Source organism: Glycine max, chromosome 16, assembly GCF_000004515.6.
Source record: "Glycine max cultivar Williams 82 chromosome 16, Glycine_max_v4.0, whole genome shotgun sequence".
Taxonomy (NCBI): Eukaryota; Viridiplantae; Streptophyta; class Magnoliopsida; order Fabales; family Fabaceae; genus Glycine; species Glycine max.
In genome coordinates, this window is record NC_038252.2 from 23,300,982 (window position 1) to 23,310,184 (window position 9,203).

Here is a 9,203-nt window from a genome sequence, read left to right on the forward strand (position 1 = left end):
TCTGAATCTGAGTTTGAATTTGTTCCTGTATCTGATTTTTATGTTGAGAGTAAATTTGAATTTGAGTCTGGTTCTGATTTTCTGGGTGTTGTACCTCTTGATGTTGATTTTTTAGAGTTAGAATGCATTAACCATGTTGCAGGAAGTACATATACTTCTGATTTGCTTTATGAGGTGCAGGCTGAGGAACCTTCTTCTTTTCCTACCCTGGTTCCTCCCACTGTTCAGCCACCACCCACACCAGAGTTGAAGCCCTTACCAGCAAACCTCAAATATGCTTACTTCGAGGACAAGGAAAAATTTCCAATGATCATCTCTGCCTCCCTTGTTGTTGAGCAAGAGGAGAAGTTGTTGCTAGTGCTCAAGAAGCACAAGAAAGCCATTGGATGGACTTTAGTAGACATTCCTGGTATTAGCCCATCTACTTGCATGCATAGGATACTTTTAGAGGATGGAGCTAAGCCAGTGAGGCAGCCACAATGATGACTCAACCCCATCATTCTAGATGTGGTGAAATAGGAGGTGACCAAGCTGTTGCAAGCTGGAATCATCTACCCCATTTCTGACAGCCAGTGGGTGAGTCCAATCCAAGTGGTTCCTAAGAAGACAGGCCTCACAGTAATAAAGAATGAGAGGGATGAGCTTATCCCCATAAGAGTGCAAAACAGCTGGCGAGTCTGCATTGATTATAGGAGGCTGAACCAGGCAACTAGAAAAGATCATTTTCCCCTGTCATTCATTGATCAAATGCTTGAGCGCTTGGCAGGTAAGTCTCATTACTGTTTTCTTGATGGTTTTTCTGGTTATTTACAAATTCATATTGCTCTTGAGGATCAAGAAAAGATCACATTCACTGTTCCTTTAGCACTTTTGCCTATAGAAGGATGCCCTTTGGCCTATGCAACACCCCTGGTACCTTCCAGCGGTGTATGCTTAGCATTTTCAGTGACTTTTTAGAGAGTTTCACAGAGGTGTTTATGGATGATTTTATTGTTTATGGATCCTCTTTTGATGCATGTTTGGATAGTCTAGATAGAGTTCTTAATAGATGCATTGAAACTAACCTTGTGCTGAATTTCGAAAAATGTCACTTCATGGTAGAACAAAGTATAGTTTTAGGGCATATCATTTTCAGTAGGGGCATAGAGGTAGACCCTACAAAGATAGCTGTTATTTCACAATTGCCTTACCCCTCTTGCGTGCGAGAGGTTCATTCTTTTCTTGGCCATGCAGGGTTTTATAGGTGTTTTATCAAGGACTTTAGCAAAGTGGCCCTTCCACTATCCAATCTGCTGCAAAAGGAGGTGGAGTTTGATTTTGATGACCGGTGCAAAGAGGCTTTTGATTGCCTCAAGCGTGCGTTGACTACCACCCCTATCATTCAGGCACCTGATTGGACAACCCCATTTGAAATGATATGCGATGCATCCAATTATGCATTGGGGGCTGTCCTTGCTCAAAAGATTAACAAGCTGCCTCGGGTGATCTACTACGCTTCCAGAACTTTGGATGTTGTCCAAGCAAGTTACACTACCACAGAGAAGGAGCTATTAGCGATAGTTTTTGCTCTTGAAAAATTTCGTTCATATTTGCTTGGTACTCATGTTATTGTTTATACTGACCATGCAGCTCTGAAGTACCTGCTGAAGAAGGCTGAATCAAAGCCTAGGTTGATCAGGTGGATGCTTTGGCTCCAAGAGTTTGATTTGGAGATCCATGATCGGAGCGGTGCACAGAACCTCATGGCTGACCACCTGAGTAGGATTGAGCGTGCATTTGAGGACTCACCCATTTGGGATGATTTTTCGGATGACCATTTGTACATTCTGTATAAGATTTCTTATTCCTTCCCCATTCCTTGGTTTTCTAATATTATGAATTATTTGGTTGCTTCTATTTTTCCTCCCTTAGCACAAAATTTCTACACCTTACCACCCCCAAACTAATGGGCAGGCTGAGATTTCAAACAGGGAGATAAAAAGGATCTTGGAGAAGATTGTGCATTCGAACAGAAAGGATTGGAGCACCAGGCTGGATGATGCTTTTTGGGCGCATAGGATTGCCTACAAAGCACCCATAGGAATGTCTCATTATCGGGTTGTCTTTGGAAGGGCATGTCATCTTCCTGTAGAGATAGAGCATAGAGCCTACTGGGCTGTAAAGACCTGCAACTTCTCTATTGATCAGGCTGGAGAGGAAAGGAAGTTACAACTAAGTGAGCTAGATGAGATCCGTTTTGAAGCCTATGAGAATTCCAAATTCTATAAGCAGAAGACCAAGAAGTTCCATGATAGTTTGATAGCTAAGAAGGACTTCGTGGTTGGACAGAAAGTTTTATTGTATAACTCTAGGCTTGGACTCATGAGTGGTAAGTTGAGGTCAAAGTGGATAGGTCCTTTTGTGGTGATTAATGTTTTTCCATATGGTATAGTTGAGATCAAAAGTGAATCCATAGATAAGAGCTTCAAGGTCAATGGACACCGGCTGAAACCATTCCTCACAAATCCCTCCTTGGTGGATGTAGTGTTGGAGGAGACATCCTTACTTCACCCTACTTCTCTTCCGCCATGACTTAGGGAGTTTTCTTTTTCTGTCTCCTTCTTTACTTTTGTTGCACTAGTCCAAATTTATTGATTGTTTTGATTGCTCTTAATCTTATGATTGTGCTACATTGAGGACAATGTGTTGTTTAAGTGTGGGGGGGAGATTGTTCTTTGTTTAGGGTTTTCTAGGTTAATTTTGTTATTTTGGTTTTATGTTTTGTGTACAACATTGCATGTTTCTCTTTGAATTCTAGGTTATGTATAGGTAATGGGTAATTATTTTTGAAATAGAAGTTTCTTGTCATTTTGTGAATTGAAATCCTTGTTTTTCTCTACATGTCAAGTTAGTTTTGAAAGGTTGAATTTAAAGTGATAGATTTACCCTTGGTGAGATTTTGAGCCATCATCATCATCTATTTTATTCGGTGTATTTTGCCCCATTGATTGCTTGCACAATAGCCTTGGCTTGACTCTTGTAGATACTTCTTGGTTCACATGCATGTTGAGAAATGATTTAGGGATTTTGTTCTTATAAGCCTCTAGCCAAATGAGCCTACCTTGAATTAATTCCTTTGATAGCCCCTTTGAGCCTATGTTCCACTTTCTTTGTTTTGAAGCTCATTACAAGCCTTAAGTGAAAAACCATGATCTCACCCTACCCTTAAGGAATTTTGGAGCTTTGGAATTGTTTTGGGAATAAGTGTAGGGGGGTATGTTTCATTGGATGATGTATTTTTGGCCATGCTTGATGTATATACATATATTGCCTTATTGTTGCTTTATTGTTCAAATGTTCAAAATGCTTTCAAATGCTACTGTTCACGATCATAAAAAAATGAAAAAAAATAGAAAAAGAATGAAGTTGAATAAATGAGGATTGGTTTGAGGACTTGGTTGATTTTGTTGATATTGGAGATTTTGGGTTTACTTTTTATGCCTAATTTTTAATTTTGGTTTTGGGTTTACTATTTTTGCTTAATTTCCACTTATTCCCCATTGCTCCTCTATTCATTTGGTTTTTAGCTACTTATCCCATACTTTCCTCTACCTTGTCCCTGGCCCCATTACAACCTTAAAAGACCTTTTGATCCTCATGTGCATGTGTTTGTGGTGTTTGGTTGTCAATTTTAGAGTCTTGCCAAGTCTATGTGGTGTTTGTTTTTCATGGGTGCTCTAAGAGTAAACAGTAGCCTAGACACTTGAGAGATAAAGTGCATATCTTGTGAGGCTTTATCACTTTTCATTCAATTCTTGAGCTAATTGACTACCTTGCCATGTTTGTGATGCTTGGATGATTTTCATGACTGTCTTGATTCTTTAACTCTTTACGTGTTGGATGTTGCCCATTCTTTTCATTCCTTGAGATTCATTGAGAAATATGTAAATGTTTTTGTGTTTGTCTGTCTCTCTTTAATGTCTCTAGATTTGTTCCTTGCTCTGCTTTTTGATTTTGCCCAAGAGTGCAAAAGGCTAAGTGTGGGGAAATTTGATGTGTCATTATTTTCTCATATTTCTTACCCCTTTCTGTCACCATTTTAATTACTGATTAGCCTTAATTGTCAAATTAATTATGCAGTTTTATCATTTGGGTCTACTTGACTAATTTTGTGTTTTAATTTAATTTCAGGAGAATTATAAGCAATTGGGCTTGGATCCGGAATTAGGCTGAACCGGCTTGGACTTGAAGAGACAAGAGAGCGACAATTTTATTTGTTGTCCAGTTTTATTTTACTTCGTTTTTAGGCTATATTTTTGTAATTGAGCCACCAGACCTTATTGGACCCAAATGAATTACCCAACTGCTAGGGTTTTAAGAGGGGCTGGTTACTGTTCACGCAGCCAAGCAAAGAGAATTTTGTAGGGTTTTATTCTTCAGTTTTCGTATTACTGTTCATGCGCACTGTTCACGTAGCAATTCCAATTTCATTTTCTGCCTTCAAATTCCAGTTTGTTTTCAATTTCAGCTTCAATTTCCAGTTTCGTTTTCTGCTTTTGATTTCCTATTTCGTTTCTGTGTTAATGGAAGGCTGAATCCCTAGTGTTGTTTTCTCTTGAGGATTAAGCATAGCTCTCTTTGAGGTTTTGTTCTTAACATTAAATTCTGATCAGTTTTTCCCCTTCGCCAATTATTTTGTATTTGTTGTTGATATTAATCCGTGCATGCTTATTGCTTGATTAATTGTCTCTGTGCTTAATTAACGTTCATGCTTAATGGACATGAGAGAGGAATTAATTGGTGTATGTGTTGCATAATCACATAATGACAGCCTTGTGTTAATTTTCGCTTAGTAAATTAATTTCGGGTTGGATTAAGTGGTTGAACTGATTAGGGATAAATTCTCGTAACCTAGGATAAGAGACTTGCTTTTGAATCAAGGGGAAACAACATGTTTTAGTTCTGTTATTTCTTTAATTAAAGTTTGCTTGTTGTTTAAATTACAAAAACAAACAACCCCCCCCCCCATTTCGTTACTATTTTATTATTATATGTTATGAACGTTTGGTTGATCATTACTCACTAGGAGACGACTTAGGATCACTTCCTAGATACTGCATTTTAATGTTTATTTGATTCGGGTATGGCCTCGATCACATACCCAACACCACTAATACATATGTTTTTATTCTTTTTACAGGTGTCGAGGGAAGGAGCCCAGAGTATGAAGAACCTCGAGATTTGAGGTGAAATCCTTTCCAAGGTGGAGGGGATGATGCAATCCTACCCCCAAGGGTATTTGATAGAAAACTCCAAGAGAATTGGGCTAGAGTTCCTAAAGAAGGCCATGGGGTTCTCATGAACCTCAGGGTAGATTTCTGAGCCCATGGGCCAAGGTTGGGTCCACTCTTCTTTGTAAATATTAGAATAGGTTTTTCCTTCTTTTGGGCCTTGTATTTTGGTCATTCTAGTAGTATAGAGTGTTAGCCTTGTATTTCAGGACATTTTGAGTTGTCTTTGTAGTAGGGACTTTTTTTATATTTTCATGTATTTTGGCATAGGGATGAAATTAGCTATTATAGGGGGTGTGTAGGTAAGCTCTAGCTTCTCATCTCAAGGAGGTAAACTTAGCTATTAGAGAGGTGTGTGTAGTTAAGCTCTAGCTTCTCTAGGAATCTTCTTAAGGAAGCTTCTCAAGGAAGTTACTCAAGGAAGCTTCTCAAGGAAGTTACTCAAGGAAGCTTCTCAAGGAGATGAGCTTAGTTATTAGAGGGGTGTGTGTAGCTAAGCTCTAGCTTCTCAAGGAAGTTTTCTCAAAGAAGCTTCTCCAGGAAGTTTTCTCAAGAAAGCTTCTCAAGAAAGCTTCTCAAGGAAGATACCTAGTCTATAAATAGAAGCATGTGTAACACTTATTGTAACTTTGATGAATGAGAGTCTTGTGAGACATAACTCAAAGTTCAACTTCTCTCCTCCTTTTCCTCCTTCAATTTTGTGCCCCCCCCCTCCCCCCCCTCTCTTTCTCTGTCTCTTTCTTTTCCTTCATTGAAACATCCTCTCCAAGCTTCTTGTCCAAGGCACATTCTTGGTGGTGAAGCTCCTTCTTCCAAGGCTTATTCCCTAGTGGTTGGCGCTTCCTCTCACCTCTTCTCCTTTGTCTTTCGTTGCACCTCCATGGTGGAAAATCACCATTGAAGGACCTCATTAAAGCTCAAAGATCCAGCCTCCATAGAAGCTCCACAAGTAAGCTTCCATCAAAATGAGTCCACCTGGTTTGAAAACATTGAGTTCAACATAAAATTTATATAAATTGGATTTCTACAAACACTTGGAAATGAGAAAACAAGTTTTGTGATCTTTAACAAAAAATGCAGGGTAGTTTGGGCTTTGGGGCTTAATAAGAGTGGATTTGGGAAATTTGGAGTCTAAAAATGAGTTTCTTGTGTTTGAAAACCAAGAGATGAATATATAATTTTCCTAAAATGCATTTCTATGTAAGCGGAAAATTAATTTTCAAAGTTGGCAATCGTGTACAATTCTAAATGAGAGAGAATATGAATTTGTATGTTATGTATGGAATAAGTGATTGTGATTTGTAGAATGTTTTGCCTACTTTTTAGTTGATGAGTTATGATGTGGAAGTATGAAAATTGCTATGTTATGAGTTGTAAGACCAAGTGAGTGTGACCACTTAGCAAACTATGTTCCATGTTTATGAATGTGAGCTTACTAATAATATATTCTTATGAATTGTCATGTTTTGGGATTGGGTCCGGTGGTGTTCGACTGTTAGGGTTTTATTTCACATTAGATTCAACTTATAGGTCAAGTGTTACCCAATCATGATGTACTAATTGAATCATCGTCTAGGTTGTCTCGATAAGGAATAAAGGAGGAATGTCATATAATTATTTAATCAAGAACTAGGTTTTTGTATTTTTGTTTTGTAATTCTCATGAAATAAATAACATAAAATAAATTGCAATAAAAATTAAATGACAATAAAATAACTAAGTTAAGATAGAAATACTAGACTTGGATGTTGACGTCGATCTTGATGAATGAATGTCTAGGTTTAGACTTGGGATTCGCTCGATCCGCTGTAACTTCACATCTCTCTTGCTCATTCCCAACTCACTAATGTATTCTACTCCAGCTCCCGCATGGTTGTAGATTCTAAACTACTTGTCCGATACCCAATCCCTTGGACATACAAACACAAGCAATCAACATTAATGGTCGAGAATTAGTGAGGCTTAACCAAGATTTTTCTATCCCTAGAGATAATCCCAATTAAGTACTTGATTCATGTTTGGATTTCAACAAGGCTCACCAAAGCACAAGTTAATTCCTGAGTTCATCTATAAGATGGTCAATCAAATAAAAGCATTAACTACACAAACGAATAAAGAACTTAAGATGAAGTACTGAATTGATAGAATTAAAGCGAAATAAGGTTCATCATTCCCTCTCTCGGGTGGAAGGAATTGCACTCATAAAAATAATACAATGAAACCTAGAGTGTCTAATGGAATAATGGAGATTTCTAGTAGGTGGAAGTCTAAAATATTATTCTAAGAACTGTTCGGGACTTCTACTTCATTACAATGAATGCCTAGTCTCCTATTTATAGAATTGTAGTTGGGTTTATTAAGGAGATAATCACAAGAAATTACAAACAAATAATATCTCTAATTAATTCAAGTAATTATTTTCTTCTTTAGTTGATTTATCCTTGAAAAATATATTGCTCTTGATTTTCCTATCTTTTATCTTTAATTTTTGCAATTTCTCCTTTTAGAACTTTCAGTTGATTTTGGGCCTCTAGAGCTCTAGCGCTTAAGCAAAAGATTTTTGCTAAAAAACTATAAAAATAACTAAAACATAAAATTCTCCCTAAAACAAAGTAAAAATTGAATTTAAAACTAATTTGGTTCAAAACAAGGCCTAAAGTAAACTAAAATGTCAAATAAACGTTATAAAATGCATATGAAAATCCGATAAATTTAACGTTTATGACTGACCAACATCGATAAAATTTATTTTAGATATGCAATGTTGAGTGATTTGATATGTAGTATTATGTAGTTTTGTGTGAAGTGGACTATTCCACTTGAGGGGCCATATAAATGGTGACCCTAGAGAGGAAAGAGAGTTAATTTCCTTCCTCTCTTGATATGTGTGTGTGTGTGTGTGCATGACAGAGAAGACTTATAGTTGGGAGCTTCATGAGGATTGAAACACAAATTATTGCTTATTTTTTCTTATATTATGAATATCTTAGGAGATTATTGAAATTTTCATGAGGTTGAACTTGAATTGATCAATGATGGATGCTTCTTAATTATTGGTCTTTGTTGTATCACTAGATTTTATCAATTGAGTGGTAGGGTTAATCTTTTGTTAAGTCATAGGGGCCTCAATTGGGATACTTCTATCTTCGATCAATTAGGTGTTGAAATGGATCATCCTACTTATAAAGATCATCTTATGTATCCAACTTTCCGGTATTACTTAGATGCGGATGACAATAAGGTTAAGTCTAATAAATTTATTATTTACCTTATTATACATGTAGATATATTTTTATTTTTATTTTTAATTATTTTTTTGTATAACCAAGTGAAGATGTTTCTTTATGGAGGTCATGCTTGAACTATTTAATTTGTGGTGTAGTTACAAATGTTTTTGGATATTTTGTATACTTTATTAACTTTTTTATTTTGGTGTTTATTATTGTTATGAATTTAGTTATTTACTTTACTTGATACTTAAATATATGAATACTTTTATTATTGAACTATTTAACTCCTTTATATATTTTTTTATAATTGTTATGGTTCATTTCTTTTGAATGTTTGTCTTTATAACACTTCTTTTAAAAATATGCTTCATCAACTTTCTCATCTATTTTTATTATACATATATCTAATGAAAAAGGAAATAATCATTCATTTAAAAATTTAATTATATAGAAATGGAGCTCATTTTATTATTCTTAAACAAAATCTTGAGTTCATGCCTTTGTGAATAAAAGCACAAACTTGGCTAAAAAACAATCCATTTAGCTTTTGTGATAAATATTAATTTTATGTAACTACATGTTGCAAATATTTTTCTTTTATCTTTAGAAATTGAAGAATATGTATGATCCTAAAATGTTATTTTGTGATGAAGAAAATAACAAAATTTGTTTTTTTTTAACCTTAAACAATATTTTTATGTCA